Below are 20,919 nucleotides of genomic sequence, written 5' to 3'. Positions count from 1 at the left end.
AGGCATTCGGTTTCCTATTTGTTTTCTGGTGCCTTTTTCTCTCTGATGTCACTCAGAGGCAAAGCGTGCTGCCATAGGCCATTGAAAGAAAAGTCATGCACGACAAAGGCGAAAATACTGAGATAAACACTGGTATATATATCATTTACAAACTTGAAATTCCCAGTGTCGGAAGAGACCCTGGATTTTATTGTGAAAACAATTTCTTTGACACCAATGAATAGGGAAGAAGACACCTGCCTGGGCACACAGTATGATGTGGTTTGGGGGTGTCAGTTCACCTGCAGATGACAGCTAAACTCTAGCCCAGGAAACCGGTGGAGATAATAGTGCTGCAGCCTGTAGGTCTCAGTATCCACTTTGCAGAAGAATTCCTACTTCATCTTACTAGTCCTGGCTTTTTTAGGAGAGCAATTTGTAGGTACATGGCTTATAAGAAAGAGAATCCACAGAGACCTCTTCTTTCATTCCTTCTTCTCAAATGAGAGGTGACTACACAGTGGGCATTTTATACAGTGGTTGCTAGCACGGGGCTGAGATTTTAGCCAAGTGAGCTGGATGTTTTCTGTAGCTGACTCCTGACACAGGAAGAAACATTGTGTTTTCCATTTTCTTGCAAAATAATGAGACACCTAGTGGGCACAACACAAAAATGTCCTTATGGGAGATGGTAAATTCAGTCAGTACTCATGTAAATGATATCCAATAACTGCCGTAATGCTTAATTCTACAAAAATATTCTTATTAGACAAATACCCAGAGCCAGGAATCAGACCAACTATTCATGCATATTGGATAATCAAGATAAATTATTACCATATGTTTTTCTAGCACTCAATAATTATCAAAGTCCTTTAAACATAAAGTTTCTTCCCATGACACTCAGCGTAACAGTCTCCCCTACTAGGCTGTTGGCTCCCCAAAGGCAGGGGTCACACTTTCCAGAACCAACTCACTGTCTAATGTGTAGAGAAGAGGTGCTTGGTAAAGATTTGATGAACTGAATTCATCTGGTTCACTATGAACCATACCCTATAATCCTTCACTTTTGCCCATGTCCAAGCAGACTGTAGGTAAGCCCCCTTACTCTCATAAATGCCCACTGGCCTTCCCCTCTCATATGAGTTAGCAGCATTTATTCCATTGCTAGGGACCCTTAATGGAAGGTCACAGTGTGTAAAGCAGGGGTGGTCAATCCATGCCCAAGTAAGACTCCAGTGGAGGCCTTCCTCAGAGGATTTTCCACATTAGATTACCTGGTATTGAACTCCATTTTCATCCCATCCTGGGGCTTGTGCATTTCCATCCTAAAAGAGCCCATATTGGACTACCTGGAGTATAGATGGAGTAATTTGACACAAGCAAATCCCAAGGTGTTCCTGGTTAGGCTTTGTCTTTGGAAAGTACCTTACTGAAAAGTCCTCACCATACATCACCTGAAAGGGGAACAAATCCTGTGAGATTATCTGGGTCAAGGTTTCTAAAACCCAGGTTTATGGATCCTTGGAGTTTTCACTGATGAATTTTCAGGCTCTAGAAGTTAGCTGTGAATATCTTCAATTTTAGATGTCCTTCTATGACCATTCAAAGTTAACATAAATGCTTTCTGGACCATGTGGCTAGCTACCTCATAAGTGAATCTGGACACAGGGATTCACTGTCCCACAGAAAGTATTTATCTTGGTACCTAGTAGTCAACTAAAATAATATCATATAACTTTTTATTGAGATATAATTGATATACCATAAAATTAATCCTTTTATACTGTGCAATTCCCTGGTTTTTAAGATATTCACAGATTATACAATGACCATCATTATTTAATTCCAGAACATTTTCATTACCCCCCCCCCCCAAATCCCTATTCCCATTAGCAGTCCTTACCTATTTCCCTCTCCCTCCAGCCTCTGACAATTACTAACTTACTTTCTGTCTCTTTGGATTTGCCTCTTCTGGACATTGCACATAAATGGAATGGCCTCTTGTGTCTGTCCTCTTTCATTTAGGACATTTTCAAGATTCATCTGCTGTGACATATATCAACACTTTGTTGCTTTGCAAGATGGAACATTTTTTCATTGTATCCCCTTGCTTATCCATTCATCAGGTGATGGACATTTGATTTCGTTCCCACTTCCTAGCCATTATGAACAACGCTGCTTTGAGAAACTTTTCATTCTAAGTTAAAAAATTCAGGTCTGTTAAATCTTCAGATACATTGTTGGGGTCAATTTGACAGCTCAAATTTGAGAAGTACTGACCCAAGCTGACTCCACAGTTGACTATAGAAAGAAACTGGTCAGGTGACATTCACAGAGTTAATGGAAGCTTCTCTTCTTCTACCAGCTTCATAGTGCCAGCTTGCTGTCTTTTTTACCTAGAAGAACCTTCCTAAGGTTCTCTCATGGCGAGAACCACCATTAGCAGCGTGGTTAACACTTAACTAATAACACCGGTGACTGTTGATCCAACCCAGATGTTGGACAGCTTTTAATTCTCCCAACTCCTGGCCTGAATACTGGTAATATTTCCTCAGGCGAAAAGCCAGCAAAAAGAATCACCTGGCCAAACATCCCCATTCGGCCTGCTTTTCTTAGAGTGGCCTCCCAGGGGAGCTCTCTAGACAAACAAAGCTTGTTGACCCAGTTTGAAGGCCTGGGAAATTATCATGTGAGTCACTGGGACAACAGAACAAAGCGCCAGGCCCCTGAGAAACTCTAAGCACAGGCTTCCAATATCATTTGTGTCCCAATAGGGAAGGACCCGGAATCTCAGGGAGGCCTGCCACTTTTCACCGAGCCTCTTCTCTAAGTGGCTTCCAAGCTCCTTGGCCCTGTGTGTAGTACCCCAGAGGCTGAATCCTGTTTTCCTCACAGCGGGCTTGGCCAACAGCAGTTCACAGAGTGGCCCCTCAGCTGTAGGAAACCAAAACAATCCTGGATACTTAGAAGACATATAGTGTAGTTTGGAGTAAGGCCACCATTCTTTCTGGGAAGGAGGCGTTGAAGCTGCTACAAAAGTTTCAAATTAAAGACCAAGAGTTCAGAGCCCGTACTTTAATATAATGCTCATATGAGGTAAGCTAGGCCTTGCAAAACAGTACCTCTGAATCACCTGAGTATTTTATAATGTTCTGAAGATTTTACTCCTAAATTACACAAAGAGCTGGAGAAACATGGGCAGAAAAGCTGTGCAGGTCAAACTTGTTACATTTAGATGGAAATTTGGTGGCCTCGATGGGTATGATGTCAGAATGAATGCCAAAAGTTGTATGGGTCCTCAAAGAACTCCTGTAGGCATATAGGACTCCTGAGGAAGGATAAGTACTAGAGTAGGGGTTTCTAAATATCCAGCATGAGGACAAAGGAGGAGGTATTCATAGGACCAAATGAGGAGAGGGTCACCCATGGCCTCTTCCTTTTTCTTTTTTTCTCATTTCTTTTTCTTCTCCTTTTCTTCTTTAAAGCCACACCTGATTCTACCACTTATTCTAGAGTGTTCGTCATCAGAAGGATGTCGTTTTAACACATAATCCGATCCAGGATTATAAATTCATGCCTGGTGGGTGTTTGAAGAGAGTGAGTGACTCTGAAATTCCTCCCACTATGGGAATGGCACATGAAGTCTCTCTCCTTCGTGGATTTGCAGGATCCGCTTGGGCCCGGAAGAACTAGAAGAGAATTCCATCACGCGTTTTTAGCGTCTTTAGCCTTAGTACTCTCGTCCCCTCACTTCATTTCTTGATTTATCCCTTTATCTTTTCTGCTTCTGTCTACTTCTGACAGATCTGGCAAAAATACAGCAGACTTGGAGAACCAGGCTGTTCACTTCCCACCCCAGTGCTGTTGCCGCAGATGGCTTCCGAGCTGCTGCCTCCTGGACTTAGGGAGAGTGTCAGCATCAGTCTTTGTCAGCACAATCATGGTGTCTGTCCTGTGGGCTGGGTGCCCTGCAGAGCCAGGGGGTCAACCCCAGGCCCACCCTCCTGGGACTCAGTGGAGTGCTCAAGGGGAATTAGAGAGAATATTCAGAATTAGACAATAAAGATGAAAAACGAGCAAAATCAAGTAAAAGTGTTTCATTTGTCTCACAGTAGCTTCCCGATGCATGACAGTGAAGTGTCAGCAGCACTGTCCATTAGAACTTCCTGGGATGATGGAGATGTTCTGCATCTGCGCCATCCAATATGGTGAGGACACATGGCTATTGAGCAAATGAAAGGTGGCTAGTGAGAAATTGAAGTTTTTATTTCGTTTCATTTTGATTAACTTAAATTTAAATGGCCACATGCACAGGGCGCCTGGGTGGCTCAGTTGGTTAAGTGGCTGCCTTTGGCTCAAGTCATGATTCTAGGGTCCTGGAATCGAGCCCCGCATCGGGCTCCCTGCTCGGCAGAGAGCCTGCTTCTCTTTCTCCCTCTGCCTGCTGCTCTGCTTACTTGTGCTCTCTATCTCTCTGTCAAATAAATAAATAAACATCTTTAATAAAATAAATAAATAGCCACACGCGACCAGTGGCTGCTATACTGGAGACACTAGCATTTCAAAAATAGCGGAGAGAAGTAGGAGATCAGGCATTGGTGTTTGAGTCCTGGTTTCTAATCACACCTCCTCAATGTTATTAGTTTGTAACACAAGGAAAGATATTTAACCTCTCTGTACCTTTTTTTACACCGTAAGATGAGGCCACTAGTGTCTACCTTATGGTGTTGTTATGATAGGTAAGGGGGATGCGAGTTTGGGTAGAAGGAAGGAATCATTGACTGGTATACTCAATCAACAAAACCCACCACAAGTATCTGGGAGAGGTGAGGATGTGTAACCTTTTCCCAAACCAGAGACCCCTAGATTACCAACTGTGTTGCCAAGTTGTGGCAGTGGCATTAAGAGCTCATATTCACAACTCCTTTTACTTTTTTGATGTTTTCTTTCTTTCTTTTTTTTTTTTTAAAGATTTTATTTATTTATTTGACAGAAAGAGATCACAAGTAGGCAGAGAGGCAGGCAGAGAGAGAGAGAGAGGAGGAAGCAGGCTCCCTGCCAAGCCCAGAGCCTGATGTGGGACTCAATCCCAGGACCCTGAGATCATGACCTCAGCCGAAGGCAGAGGCTTAACCCACTGATCCACCCAGGTATCCTTTTTTGATGTTTTCATTGGGATCTTACACTTTTATTCTGAGCAGCAGGTAAGGCAAAGACTATTCAGTTTTGCAGATAAGAAAAGAGAGACGAAGAAAGAAAGAAAGAAAGACCTACTTGCTCCAAAATGTTACACCCAGGACATAATACAGGAGACAGTAGTCTCCCCACGGGTCAGGGGCCAATGCTCACTCTGTCCCAGACTTCAGGAAACTCCTCAAACCTGCCTTTGGTACAAAGAAGCCCTTCTCAATTCTGTCCGTTCCCCTCTCCAGTCAGCCAGCGATGTGATATCTGTCCTGGCATTGACTGATTCACAAAAATGGGTAACCAAACTCTCTGGAAGGCAGCAACTGTAATCTTTGCCAAATGACAGTGAAGAAATGCTTTTGTTCTGCTGTCTCATTGTTTCTCTGACCAGGGCTGTCAACGCTGGCTTACTCAGACACCGAGAGCATTTCTGCAGTTCTGGATCTCCATCCAAACTTCACACGTCCATTTGCCTATATTCTCATGCCTATAATTATTTAAGTGCTTTCTTCTAATTCCTGCAAATAAGAGCTCTGCCTTCTGAGAAAAGATTAGGAAAAACAGAACCATAGAACTAAAACCGAGGAAAAGAACCACTTCCCATCTTGTCATGCGCAACCACACCCCCTGTTGACCGAGGCAGGCCAGTTTAAAACTACCAAAAAAAAAAAAAAAAATCTTTAAAGCTTTATTGAGGCAGAACTCATGTACCATAAAGTGTGCTATTTAAACCATACAACTTGATGAGTTTAAACACGTATATGCCCATGAAGGCATCATAGTCAGGATAATGAACATTTAGGTTAAGTGCACCCAGATCAAAACTATATGATAAAAGCAGTACCACCGTCTTAAAAATAGTGGCGCTGGCCCCTGCAGGGCCATCTTTATTTCAGTGGCTATCATCATTGGAGAGGCAGCTCGCCATCTGATCTCTGTGTGGGTCTGATCTCTGTGTGGGTTTTCCTGTCCCCCCCCCCCCCACCAGTTACAACATTCATCATTCTGTGTTAAGGCCAGCTCCTTTCCTGGTGCTCTGGTTTTCATTCCCTTCCTCTTTTCCAGACACTCCCACTATGAGCATCCCCCTTCTCTGCTGAATCATCTACTTCTTATCAGCAAGCTCCTTTTCAATCTTAAAACAAACAAAACACAATAAAACAAATCAAATCCCTCTTCCTGATTCCCTATTTCTCCCTTCAGTCACTTACTGCTCTGTCTCCGGCCTTCTCAGCAGGGCCAAACTTTCATAAATAATTGCCCAAATTCACTCTCTCCACTTCCTTTCTTCTCCTTCTCTCTTAAAACCCCCCTCCCACCACCCTCCTCACCACACACACAGAAACTGTTCTTGACCAGGTCACTCACTACCACCCTGTTGCTGCATCCAGGAAACCCTTCTCAGTCCTTATCGTGCTATGACACTGCTGACCACACGAGCCTTCACGAAATAGCTTGGCTGTTTATTTTCTTGGGTTTTTTTGTTTTTTTGTTGATTTGTTTGTTTGTTTTGTTTTTACAAAAGTGATGCTTTTTTAAAAAAATAGAAGCGGTAGGAAGCTCTTTCTAGTCTCACCCTGTTTCGCTGCTGCCCACAGCCACCTGTGCAGCTGTTCGAAACGCAAAGCAGCCTCAGAAAGTACCCTAACTGGGGAAAATTCCTTACTTGCCCTACTGTAGAAACCAAGAAATTTCTATAAGCCAAAACATCCCACACAAACAAACAGATAGAGAAGGGCCTGCGTTCAGTAACTTTTCAACCCTAATCCTAAGAGTTGCTTTAAATACCCAGGCACCCCACTCTCCTCTGTGCTGTTAACTTTTTTTTTTAAGATTTTATTTATTTATTTGACACAGAGAGAGACAGATCACAAGTAGGCAGAGAGAGAGGGAGAAGCAGGCTCCTTGCTGAGCAGAGAACCCGATGTAGGACTCCATCCCAGGACCCTGAGATCATGACCTGAGCCGAAGGCAGAGGCTTAACCCACTGGGCCACCCAGGCGCCCTTGTGCTGTTAACTTTTAAAATAGTCATTGTTTTGTGGTGTCTGGTTGGGCTCGGTTGGTTGGTTAGGCGTCAGACTCTTGATTTTGGCCCAGGTCGTGATCTCAGGGTCAGGAGATTGAACCCCACTCCATGCTCAGCGGGGAGTTTACTCTCTCCCTCTGCCTCTACCCCTGTTCTTGCTATCTCTCTCCAAAATAAATAAATAAATCTTTAATAAATTAATTAATTAATAAATACTTGCCCTAGAGGGACCCCTTGGATAGATTTCCAAGTCAAAAAGTACAGACTAACACCATGGTTACTAATGCTTGCCAATCATTCAGGATATTTATAAACCATGATTTACTCAACCAGTCTTCTATTGTTAGACATTTAGTTTGTTTGCATTTTTTGATGACATAAAGTACACAATGATCAACATCCTGTGCTCAGATTTTTGCTTTTGTGCAATTTTCTCCTCAGGCTAATTTCTAGAAGTGGACCAGCTCAGTACAACGGTGCGTACATTTTGCATTTTGATACAATAAGTCTAAATTCCTTCCAGAAACGTTAAACCAATTTATTTTCTCACAAACATTGGATTTAAGAGCATCCTTGCCCCACTCTCACCAACATCGGGTTTTATCAATTTCTGGTTTTAGATGTGGCTTTTGTGTACTGATTTTTTGGGGGGATAGATCTTTTTGAGTATTTCTCTCTCAGTTAATCTCATTCATATATATTAGTTATTATGTAAAGATTTAGTCCTGTCATCTTATTTTGTTTTATATTTTTATGCTTCCTAGGCGTATATATATTTTTTTCTTTCTGGTAATTTTGCGGGTATTTTGCCTGCTTTTTGTTCTATAGATGGGCATTTGTGACTTTCATTATGTACTTTCTCAAACAGTTGCGTATTTATAGCTCTCTGATAATAGCTAACATTTATTGTACAGTTACTGTGCCCTCATAATAACCCTGTGAGGTCCTGTTTTCTTTCCTCCCTCCAACTTGTTCATATCTCCAGACCTGGGATATCTAATCTGAGTGTTCTGTGGACTCTAGAATTCCTTTGGAAAGAAAAATCATACCCTGGTTGGGTCAGAGCTCAAATCATTCCCCCTACCCAATTGGCCCGTGATGATTATTTCTGTTTAGAGCAATAGGATGCCCCTCTCACTTCTACTCCTACAGTCAACAGTATCCCAAGGGCATTATTTTTTGACCAATGCAAGCTGCTCTGGTAGAGAGAGCACTTTCACATGGGTAATCTCACGGGCCTTCACAGCAAGCCTGTAAAAAATTCCTAATCTCCCACATTAGCAGAAGAGTGCATGTGATTTGTCTTTGTGATCGTACTCTGGTGCACTCAGCTACTGTCCTCTGACTCTCCTTTGGTAGTCACATTAAAAAAATAGAATAAAACAATCAAAACCCTGATATTCCAGAACACCAAGTTAATTCGTCTAGCCTTTGCCAAAGAATATACTTGTATTTGGATGCTATTTAAGTCTCATCTCTCTGTTGAAAGAAGTTAGGTTTATGGAAAAATGCTTGAAGTGTGTAGAAGCCCATCCATCTCTGTAGATTAACGTTTTCTAAAAGGGGTTGCTTTTTCAGGATGTTAATAGGATGTTTTCAGGATGTTAATAGGTATTACATGAAAAATGAATGATGGAAAACACAAAGCTGCTCGTGGAAATTGCTTGAAGAATTGCCTCTGAATCTACAGGACGAAGATATCATATGCAAACTGGTTTGAATTCTACTGATGCCTAATAGGTACTAGTGTTCTGTGAAACACCATTTGGTAAACACTGACGGGTGGGAAGCGTTTTCTATCAAAAAATTCAACAATTATAAAAAAGAAGGAAATACTACCATTTGTGAAAATATGAATGGACTGTGAGGGCATTATGCTAAGTGAAACAAGTCAGGCAGAGAAAGACAAATACTGTATGATCTCACTTATATGTGGAATCTAAAAAAAACCTTGAATTTGTACATACAGAAAACATTGGCAGCAAAAATATATAATGCTTTTATCAAGCATCCCCTACATATTTGAAAGAAGTAGAAGGCATAGGCCCTCAAGTAACTGGGAAGTCAAATGCAAATTAAAACAATGGGCACCAACTTCAAATAGTGAAAATCCTACGTGGTTGTATTTTGCTTTGGTGTGTAATTTGGTAAATAAGTGCAGGTATCAATAAAAATGAAAGTTAGGTTTTCCAAAGAGAAGGCCTGGTGCGAAAGAGACTCCAACATATGTCTAAATTCAAACAAACCTACATGAACAGAGGTGAAGTTTATTGGACTGAAAAGCTTTCTAAGAAAAGCAGCTCTCACATTCCTTTATTCCTTTCTAAACACTAATTGCTCAATTAAAATTTTAAGGCAAATAGTTTTTCCCTTTAAGGAACTAACATTAGTGATGTTTTAGACTAACATCAATGCTAAACGAATATGCAAGTTTTCTCTGAATTATGTTTTTCTCTTTCCATCTCTTTTCTCCTGGAAAGCTCCTAGATCATCTCTCCGGCTTTCAGTTTGAACATTATTTATTTTTAAAAAAGATTTTTTTAACACACAATGTTACATCGTTTCAAGTGTAAAACATAGTGATTGGACAACTCTGTATGCTATACTATGCTTACAAGTATAGCTACCATCTGTCACCATGCAATGCTGTTATAATACCATTGATTATATTCCCTATACTGCACCTTTCATCCCTATGACTTATTCATTCCATAACTGGAAGCTTAAACCTCCTACTCCCCTTCACCCATTTTGCCCATCCTCACCACCTTGTCCTCTGACAACCCCCATTTTGTCCTCTGTATTGTTGGGTCTGTTTCTGGTTTTTGTTTGTTTGCTCATTTTTTTTTTAGATTTCACATGGAAATGAAATTATACAGCATTTGTCTTTCTTTGACTTATTTCACTTAGCATAATACCCTTTAAGTCCACCCATTTTGTCACAAATGGCAAGATCTCAGTTATCTAATGTCTGAGTAATATCCCTCTGTGTGTGTGTGAGGAGGGGTGTGTGTGGGTGTGTACCACATCTTCTTTATCCGTCCATCTATCAATGGATGCTTGGGCTGCTTTCGTATCTTGGCTATTGTAAATGATGTTGCAATAAACATAGGGGTGCGTGTATCTTTTTCAATTAGTGTTTTTGTTTTCTTTGGGTAAATACCCAGTAGTGGAATTACTGGATTGTATGGTATTTCTATTTTTAGTTTTTTGAGGAAACTCCATAGTATTTCCCACATTGGTTGCACCAATTTATATTCCCATCCACAATGTAAGAAGGTTCCCTTTTCTCCACATCCTCACCAACAATTGTTCTTTCTTGTTTTTCTGAGATTAGCCATTCTGACAGGTTTAAGGTGGTATCTCATTGCGGATTTGATTTGTATTTGCCTGATGATTGGTAATGGAACATCTTTTCATGTGTCTGTTTGCTATCTGTCTGTCTTCTTTGGAAAAATTTCTACTTAGGTCCTCTGTCCACTTTTTCCCATTGGTTTATTTGTTGTTGTTTTTTTTCTGTGTTGTATAAGTTCTTAATATACTTTTGATATTAATTGCTTATTGAAATTTTTAAAAGATTTTATTTATTTGACAAAGAGAGAGAGAGATCACAAGTAGGGACGGGGGGTGGGGGTGGAGAGTAGGCTCCCTGCCAAGCAAACAGTCCTGCAGCTCGATCCCAGGAATCTGAGATCATGACCTGAGCCGAAGGCAGAGGCTTAACCCACTGAGCCACCCAGGTGTCCCGCTTATTGAATGTTTTGTTTGCAAATATCTTCTCCCATTCAGTAGGTTGCTTTTTCTTTTCTTTCTTTTTTTAAAGATTTATTTATTTTAGAGAAAGAGAGTGCATGTGCAGGGTAAAGAGGGGCAGAGAGAGAGGGAAGAAGTGCTGAGTGCAGAGCTTGACATGGGGCTTGATCTCACCAACCTGAGATCACGACCTGAGCTGAAACCAGAAGTCAGACAATTAACCAACTGCACCACCCAGGCACCCCTGCCTTTTCATTTTCTTGGTAGTTTCCCTTGCTGTGTAAAGGCTTTTTATTTTGATGTAGCCCCAATAGTTTATTTTTGCTTTTGCTTCCCCTTGCTTGAGAAGACATATCCATAAATATGTTGCTAAGGCCCATGTCTGAGAGATTACAGTCTACATTTTCTTCTAGAAGTTTTATGGTTTCAGGTCTCACATTTAGGTCTTTAATTTATTCTGAATTTATTTTTGCATATGGTGTAAGAAAGTAGTCCAGTTTCATTCTTTTGCATGCAGCTGACCAGTTTCCCCAGCATCCTTTATTGATGAGACTGTCTTTTCTCCATCATATATTCTTGCCTTTGTCATTGATGAATTGACCATACGAGTTTGGGTTTATTCTGGGCTCTCTATCCTATTCTGTTGATCTATGTGTCCATTTTTGTGCCAATATTATACTGCTTTGATTATTATAACTCCGTGTTTTTTTACTTTTATGTATTTATTTGACAGAGACACAGTGAGAGAGGGAACACAAGCAGAGGGAGTGGGAGAGGGAGAAGCAGGCTTCGCGCTGAGCCGGGAGCCCTGCTCGGGGCTCCATCCCAGCACCTGGGATCATGACCTGAGCTGAAGGCAGCCGCTTAACAACTAAACCACCCAGGTGTCCCGATTATTATAGCTGTGTGGTATAGTTTGAAATTAGGGAGCATGATACCTCTGGTTGTGTTCTTTCTCAAGATTCCTTTGGCTATTCAGGGTCTTCTCTGCTTCCATACACATTTTAGAATTATTTGTTCTAGTTCTTTAAAAAATACTTACTGGTATTTTGATTGGGATTGCACTGAGAAAAGACATCCTTGTCTTTTTCCTGATCTTAGAGGAAAAGCTTTTAGCTCTTTTCCATTGAGTATGATGCTAACTGTGGGTTTTTCATTTATGGCCTTTAAAATGTTGATGTATTTTCCCTCTAAACCCATCTTGTTAAGAGTTTTTATCTTGAACAGATGTTGAATCTGGTCAAATGCTTTTTCTACATCTATTGAGATGATCATATTGTTTTTATCCTTTATTTCATTAACATAATGTATCATGTTTGATTTGTGGATATTGAAACATCCTTGCCTATGGTTGGAATAAATCCGCTTGATCATGATGAATGATCCTTTTAATGTACTGTTGAACTTGTCTTACTAATATGGGGTGGAAAACTTTTGCATCTAATTTCACTGGAAATATTGGCCTGTAGTATTCTTGTTTTGTAGTGTCTTTGTCTGGTTTTGGTATCGAGGTAACACTGGCCTCATAGAATGAGCTTGCAAGCGTTCCTTCCTTTTTACTGTTTTGGAATAGTTTGAGAAGAACATGTGTTAACTCTTCTTTAAATGTTTCATGGAATTCACCTATGAAGCCATCTCGTCTTCAACTTTATTTTGTTGGGAGTTTTTTGTTTGCTGATTCAATTTTGTTACTAGTGAGTGGTCTATTCAGATTTTCTATTTCTTTCTGATTCAGTTTTAGGAGATTGTATGTTTTTAGGAATTTATCCATTTCTTCTAGGTTGTCAATTTGTTGGCATATAGTTTCTCATAGTAGTCTCTTACAATTCTTTGTATTTCTGTGGTTTAGGTGGTTATTTCTCCTCTTTCATTTCTGATTTTACTTGTGTAAGTCCTCTCCCTTTTTTTCTTGATGAATCTGGCTAAAGTTTTATCAGTTTTATTTATCTTTTCAAAGACTTAGCTCTTGGTTTTATTGATCTTTTCTATTGTTTTTTAGTCTCTAAATCATTTATTTCTGTTCTGATCTTTATTATTTCCTTCCTTCTAGTAACTTCAGACTTTGTTTGTTCTTTTTGTTCTAGTTCTTTTAGGTGTAAGGTTAAACTGTTCTTTGATTTTTTTTGTTTGCTTCTTGAGGTAGGCCTGTATTGCTATAAATTTCTTGCTTAAAGAATTACTTTTGCTTTTACTGTGTTGCAAATATTTTGGACCATTGTGTTTTTATTTTCATTTGTTTCAAGGGTTTTTTTTTCTCTTTTAAATTCTTAGTTGACCCATTAATTGTTTAGTAGCATATTTTTTAGCCTCGATATTTTTGAATTTTTTCCCAGTTTTTTTTCTTGTAATTAATTTCTTGTTTCTTACTGTTGTGGTCAGAAAAGAGGCATCATATGGTTTCAATCTTCATAAATTTATTGATACTTGTTTTGTGGCTTAACATGTGATTTATTCTGGAGAATGTTCCCAAATGCACTTGGAAAGAATGCATATTCTGCTGTTTCTGGATGGAATATTCTGTATATATCTGTTAAATCCATCTAGTCTAATTGTCATTCAAAGCCACTGTTTTTCTTATTAATTTCCTTTCTGGATGATTTATCCATATATGTAAGTGGGGGGGGTTTAAAGTCCTCTATTTTTATTTTATTTATTTATTTATTTATTTATTTATTTAGAGATGTTTTTGTTTATTTGAAAGGGAGAGAGTGCAGGTGGGGCAGGAGCAGAGGGAGAAGGAGAGGGGAGACAGACTCCCCACTGAGCTCTGAACCCATCGTGAGGCTCGATCTCATGACCTGAAGCCAAAACCAAGAGTTGATTGCTTAACTGACTGAGCCACCCAGGTTCCCCTAAAGTCCTCTATTTTTAGTGTATTACTGTCAATTTCTCTCTTTCTCTCTGTTGCTTTATGTTTTTAGGCATTCCAATTTGAGTGCATAGATACTTAAAATTGCTATATACTCTTTTTGGAATCATCCATTTATCACTGTGTAAGCCTTTCTTTGTTTCTTTCTTTAGTCTTTGTTTAAAAATCTGTTTGTCCGATGGGCACCTGGGTGGCTCAATCAATTGAGAGTCTGATTCTTGGTTTTAGCTCTGGTCGTGATCTCAGAGTCATGAGATCCAGCCCCACATGGGGCTCTGGGCTCAGCTCAGAGTCTGCTTGGATTCTCTCCCTCTCCCTCCCCTTCTGCCCTCACACCACTCTTGCACGCATGCACTCTCTCTCTCTCTCTCTCTAATAAATACCTAAATAAAATGTTTAAACTAGTTATAAAAAATCCATTTGCCTGATATAAGTATTGCTACCTGCTTTTTTTTTTCTATCCCTTCACTTTTAGCTTGTGTGTGTCTTTAGGTCTGAGGTGTGTCTCTTGTAGGCAGTGTATAGATGGGTCTTGTTTCTCTTCATCCATTCTCACTCTGTCTTCTCTCTCTCTCTCTCTCTTTTTCTGTGTGTGTGTGTGTATATATATATATATATATATTTTTTTTTTTTTTTCTTGAGAGAGAGACAGAGAGGGAGGGGGGAGGAGCAGAGGGACAGGGACAAGCCGACTAGACACTGAGCATTGAGCCTGAGGTGGTGTGTCAGGCTTAACTAACTGAGCCACCCATGTGCCTCTTGACCATTTACATTTAAAGTAGTTCTCATTATGTATTTATTGCCATTTTGTTAATTATTTTCCTGTTATTTTTGTAGTTCTATTCTGTTCCTTTATCCCTCTTTCCTTGTGTTCTCTTTCCTTGTGATTGATGAGTTTCTTTAGTTTATGTTTGGCTTCCTTTATCTTTATTTATTATTTTTATGTATCTACTACAGATGTTGGTTTGTGGTTACTGTGAGGTTCACATATAGCAGTATCCTAAGTATACAGCAGTTTATGAAGTTGATGGTTACTGAAAATTAAAGACTTTCTAAACGAACTTCATTTTTACTCCTCCCCTGCACATTTTATGTATATGTTGTCATTTTTACATCTTTTTATTTTGTGAGTCCCCTTAACTAATTTTTTAGATATAATTGATTTCAGTACTTTTGTCTTTTAACCTTCCTACTAGCTTTATAGGTAATTGTTTTACTATATTTACTGTATGTCTACTTTTACTTGTGAAATTTTTACTTTCATAATTTTTTTTTAATTATGGCCTTTTCCATTTAAAGAAGTCCTTTAACATTTCTCATATATTTGGTGGTGATGAACTCCTTTAACTTTTGTTTGTCTGGGAAACTTTTTATCTCTCCTTCAAATCTCAGTTATAACCTTGCTAGGTAGAGTATTCTTAATTGTAGGATTTTTCCTTTCAGCACTTTGAATAATGTCACTCTTCTGGCCTACAAAATTTTTGCTGAAAAATCAGCTGATAACCTTATGGGTTTTCCTCTTGCATGTAACTAGTTGCTTCTCTCTTGCTGCTTTTAAATTTCTGTCTTTATCTTTAATCTTTGACATTTTAGTTATTATGTGTCTTGGTGTGGACCTCCTTGGGTTCATCTTTTTTGGGCCTTTCTGTGCTTGCTGGACCTGGATGTCTGTTTCCTTCTCAGATTAGGGAAGTTTTCACTGTTATTTTTTCAAATAAGTTTTGTGCTCCTGTCTCTCTCCCTTCTCCTTCTGGGACCCCTATAATGTGGATGTTACATGCTTGATATTGTTTCAGAGATCCCTTAACCTATCCTTATTTTTAAAAATTCTTTTTTGGCTGTTCTGCTTGGGTGTTCTCCATTACCTTTTTTTCCAGATTGCTGATTCATTTTTCTGTATCCTCTAAACTGCTATTGATTCCCTCGAGTTTATTTTTCATTTCAGTTACTGCATTCTCCAACTCCGATTGGTTCTTAATATTTTCTCTTTGTTGAAGTTCGCATCAAGTTTACCCCCTCTTCTCTCCAATTTAATGAGCATCTTTATGACTATTACTTTAAACCCTTTATTAGGTAAATGTCTTATTTCCATTTCATTTAGTTCTTTTTCTGAGGTTTTCTCTTGTTTTTTCATTTGGAGCATATTTCTCTGTCTCCTTATTTTGTTTGACTTCTTATGTTTGTTTCTATGAATTAGATGGAACAGCTACTTCTAAAGTTAATGGGATGGCCTTGTGTAGGGACATTTCCTGTGCAGACTGTGTGTGCCTGGCAGCTTTCATTGGCTGACTGGAGTTGTAGCTGGAATGGTCTGGTGGTCCTGGGGCCACACTGGACCAGCTGGTTGGGATGGCTGGAGCTGCAGTGGGCATGGACTGGATGTTCCTTGCCACTCAGCACAGGTGGATGCTGGCAGGACAATTGGAGATGAGGCAGGTGTGGACTGGGAGGTCCTGGGGTACTCCATGCAGTGGGTGTCCTGACAAGTTGTCTGGAGCTGAAGTGGTGTGTTAGTAGAGTGTTCTGAGGGTGCTCTGTGCCTCTGTCGCCTGGTAAGATGACTGGAACTGCAGTGAGCACCATCCAAGGAAAACCCATTGATTATTAATGAAAGAAAACAAGTTCAGGTGTATTAGGTATGAAGCAATTCTTTGGAAGGAACTAGAAATAGAGAATTTTGGGGGAGAAATAGAAAACATCTTGTTCACTTTCTTTCAAAATAAAGGACAAAGATCATAAAACTATTCAAGTGAGGAGGCAAATCGGTTTTTACTGGGCACTACTCTATGTTAACTATTTCACATACTTTATCCCAGGTAATCCTGGCAAGACCTCTCTGATAGACATCATGTCCCCACTTCATGAATGAAGAAACTAAAGTGTAGAGGGAATAATAATTTGCTTAAGGTCCACAGTGCTTGGAAGTGAAGAGCTAGGACTTGAAAATTAGTATCTTAAACACATTATTTTAAAGTGATTTCTACCACTGGCAAGTTAAAGACAGGAAATAGAGGGAAGATAAGACACAGAAAAAAAAAACTAGAAGAAATATAAAGAAAAGGAGCAAGAAAGAGAGAGGCAGACAGCAGAACCAAGGAATAGTTCATTTTCAGATGAGACATGGAGTTGCACAAAGAAAATCAGAGAGATAGGTATTTCCTTTTCTTTAATTTAAATACAGTTCCTAGAATTTCACACACAGAGACAGATATGCAGAAGCTGATATTTGCACAAAGATGTCCCTCTTTTAAAAATCTGGATTTTTAAGTTACTAATCTCAAGAGCAAATATAGCTAAAATCATCAGGTAAATTTTTAAGATTTTTATTTCATGTTGAGAAGTACAGATGTTCTTGAAATAATGTCTTCCTAAATTTTGTTCAGAAAAAAATCTCTACTGTTATTCTTAGAAAATAGAGAATGGCACTTTCCACAGGAAGAAATGGTCCCAGAAAATCATTTCTGTCTTGAGAGCTCATAAGATATCCCTTATAAAGACTTCTAAAGCAAGATGCTATTATTGAGACATTTATCCATGCTATCTGGGCTGGTATTTGTTCTGTGTGTTAGGTGGAATTAAGATAAGAGCCAAATTTGGTGTGGGAGTGGAAAGGAATTCTCCCCTTCCCTGAAATGTTGGGATTGTATCTAAGTAATTTTAATTCCTAATACATGATCAGCTAGTTATTCTTTCTTTAAGCTACTTACAGTTTGACCCGTGTGTTCTCCAACTCCTTTGCTTATAGTTGCTTTTGGGACATTCTTCTTCCTTCAGACTTAAGTTTCTTTCTTCCTGAGTATATCCTTTACTAGCTCTTTCAGCAAGAACCTGTAAGAAATAAGCTCTCAGTCTTTGTATATCTGTCTTGAGCGAGAGTGTAAGAGAGTCTAATACTCTAGGTCATTGCCCCTCAGCACCTTGAAGGTGGCATTCCAGTCTTCTGGCACTGATGGTTGTCCATGAGAAGTCTGCTATAAGTTTAATAAATAGTCGTGTCTTTAAAGATAAGCTTTATCATCTTTCTGATAGTTTTAAGATCTTTCTCTTTGACTTTGATGTTCTACAATTTCATTCCATATGTGTAGGTGAAGGCATGTTGTTATTTCTCCTGCTTGGTTGCTGAGCTTCTTCAATTAAAGAAAACTAGATCCTTAAAATTTCACCCGTATTTCTCCAAATAGTCTCTCTCTCATTTTATTTATTTGTAACTCCTATTGGATGTATGTGAGATCTCCTCATTCTATCTTTCATGTCTCTATTAAGGTTTTTTTTTTGGTCTCTTTATCTGTGTTGCATTTTGGATGATTTCTTTATATCCAACTTCTATTTCATTAATTTCTTTTCAGTTATGTCTAATACACTGTGTACTCTGTTCATTAAGTGTTTTTTTCCTAGTGATTATATATTTTGTGTCTGAAATTTTTAATTGGTTCTTTTACCACAGTTGATACTTTTTATATAGTATCCTGTTTTTGGCATAAGGTATCTATTCCTTAAAAATTTTTTTAATGTTTTTTTTTAAATTTCATTTATTTATTTGACAGAGAGAGAGAGCACAGCAGGCAGAGTAGCAGGCAGAGGGAGAGGGAGAAACAGTCTCCCTGCTGAGTAAGGAGCCTGACACGGGGCTCGATCTCAGTACCCTAGGATCATGACCTGAGCTGAAGGCTGTTGTTTAACCAACTGAACCACCCAGGTGCCCCTATTCCTTAAAATTTTTAAAGAAAGTTATTTAAAAATCTCTTTAGATTATTGTTATCTTGAGGTGTTCTTTTTTTTTCCTGTTTGTTGTTTCTCCTCTCTCTCATTTAATCTGCCTCTTAGTGATTTTTTTTCCTCATATGATTTGTAATTTTTGACTTTGAGCTTATCAGCAGCAGGGTTGTTTTCCCTGGAGTCCTGTGTGCCATGGATTTTGAAGGTGTTTCTAACAGGTCACTTGCACAGTTGGCTGCTGCCAAGACCCTGCAGTGTCACTAATTCTGAAAGAGTTTTTATATTGAACTTTTAGTTTAAGGACTCTGCATCAGGTGCAAAATTGGTGTGTTGGGGGGGTATCTGTCTATGGGTATCTTAATAAATTAGTCCTTTCTTTTGTTTGATTTATGTAAGCACAGACTTAGTAGAATGGACTTCAAAGTTTTGTTTATTTTTTAATTTTTAAAAATATTTTATTTTTTTGAGAAAGAGATAGAGAGAGGGTGCGTGAGAGAGCACAAGTATGGAGAGGAAGAAGAAGGTTGCCCATCCAGGAAGGAGCCTGATGTGGGGCTGCATCCCAGGACCTTGGGATCATGTCCTGAGATGAAGGCAGGTACTTAACTGACTGAGCCATCCAGATGTCCCTGGAGTTCAAGGTTTTAAAATACCTCTCTCTCTCTCTCTCTTTTTTTTTAAGATTTATTTATTTATTTGAGAGAAAGAGAGAGAGAGCGAGAGCGCACACACAAGTGTACAACCAGGGGGAGGGTCAAAAGGAGAGAGGGAGAGAATCCTCAAGCACACTCCCCACTGAGCAAGGAGCCCAACATGGGGCTTGATCCCAGGACCCTTAGATCATGACCAGATCTGGAACCAAAAGTCAAACTTAACTGACTGAGCCACCCAAGTGCCCTAAAATGTCTCATTTTTGTTAAAGTTGTTTTAGTTCCATATTTCAATTTTATTTCAAAGTGGTAAAAATGAGTTCTCACTTCTTCTCATTTATGTTGTTGTAAAGTGTATTTTGTTGTTTTAAATTAAATCAAAGCTTTGTACATTTTTTCATGCCTCCTCTATTAGCTGTTGCTGTTTCTCCTCTGGGATAAAAGGCAGTGAGGCTTGAAGAATAGACTTCTTGTCTATAATTTACAGACTTGATTGGAATGCACTGTGAATTATCCTTGTGAAGCCTTAATAATTCACTGCTTTTTAGGGAATTGGAAACTATTGATTCATGTTCTGCTCTGGGAGATATTACTTCTTTCTGCTAAGGGTGCATTATAGGTCTGGATTTGGACTTCCACTCTGTCAACAGGGAGACTATTGCTATATCTCTATCTCTCTATCTATTTATTTATATTTATTTGAGAGAGAAAGATAACATGAGCAAGGGGAGGGACAGAGGGAGAGGGGGAATCCCAAGCAGATGCCCCACTGAGGGTGGAGCCTGATGCAGGGCTCGGTTCCATGACCCTGAGATCATGACCTGAGCTGAAATCAAGAGTTGGACACTCAAACTATTGAGCCACCATGGTGCTCCAACCCAGTTTTTAATCTGGTACACATGAAAGTCTTCCTCAGTTCTGGCAGGTAAAATTTTGTTACGGAACTTACTGTATTTCCACATCTTTCCCTCAAACGTTACCCAATTAGAACAAACTTTCTAGAGAAATGAGCGATTTCTCTGTTATTGGAGAATATGTTTGAGACCTAGACTGTCCAATTTGGGAGTCACCAGTCACATGTGATCCCTAAACTCTTAAAATATGGTCAGTTCAAGTTGAAATGCACTGCAAGTGCAGAATATACAGTATGAAAAAAATGTAAAATATGACATTGATAATTGTTGATTACATGTTGTAATGATAGTATTTTGGATATACATTGGGTTAAATGAGTTGTTATTATTTTTACTTGTTTCTTTTTACTTTTTTATAAATGTGGCTAATAGAAAATTTATTTATTTTTCTGTACAGCAGTAAATCATTTGTTACTATTTTTTCTCCAATTTTTTTTAACTTTGAGTTAATTTACATCTAATGTAATATTGGTTTCAGTAGTAGAATCTAGTGATTTATCACATATAACACCAGTGCTCATCATAGCAGGTGCTCTCCTTAATACCCATCACCCATTTAGCCCATACCCTACCCACATTCTTCCATCCACTCTCAATTTGTTCTCTAATGTTAAGAGTCTCTTATGGTTTGCTCCCCCCCACCCCTGCTTTTTCTTTTTATCCCTTCCCGTATGTTAATCTGTTTCCACATATGAGTAAAATCATATGGTATTTGTCTTTCTCTGACTGACTTATTTCACTTAGAATAGACTCTAGCTCATCTATGTCATTGCAAATGGCAAGATTTCATTCTTTTTGATGGCTGAGTAATATTCCCTTG

Source organism: Lontra canadensis, unplaced genomic scaffold (assembly GCF_010015895.1).
Source record: "Lontra canadensis isolate GAN:19392208 unplaced genomic scaffold, GSC_riverotter_1.0 scaffold28, whole genome shotgun sequence".
In the NCBI taxonomy this organism is placed as follows: domain Eukaryota; kingdom Metazoa; phylum Chordata; class Mammalia; order Carnivora; family Mustelidae; genus Lontra; species Lontra canadensis.
The sequence above is the reverse complement of the archived record's forward strand: the minus strand, read 5'-3'. Positions refer to the sequence as shown.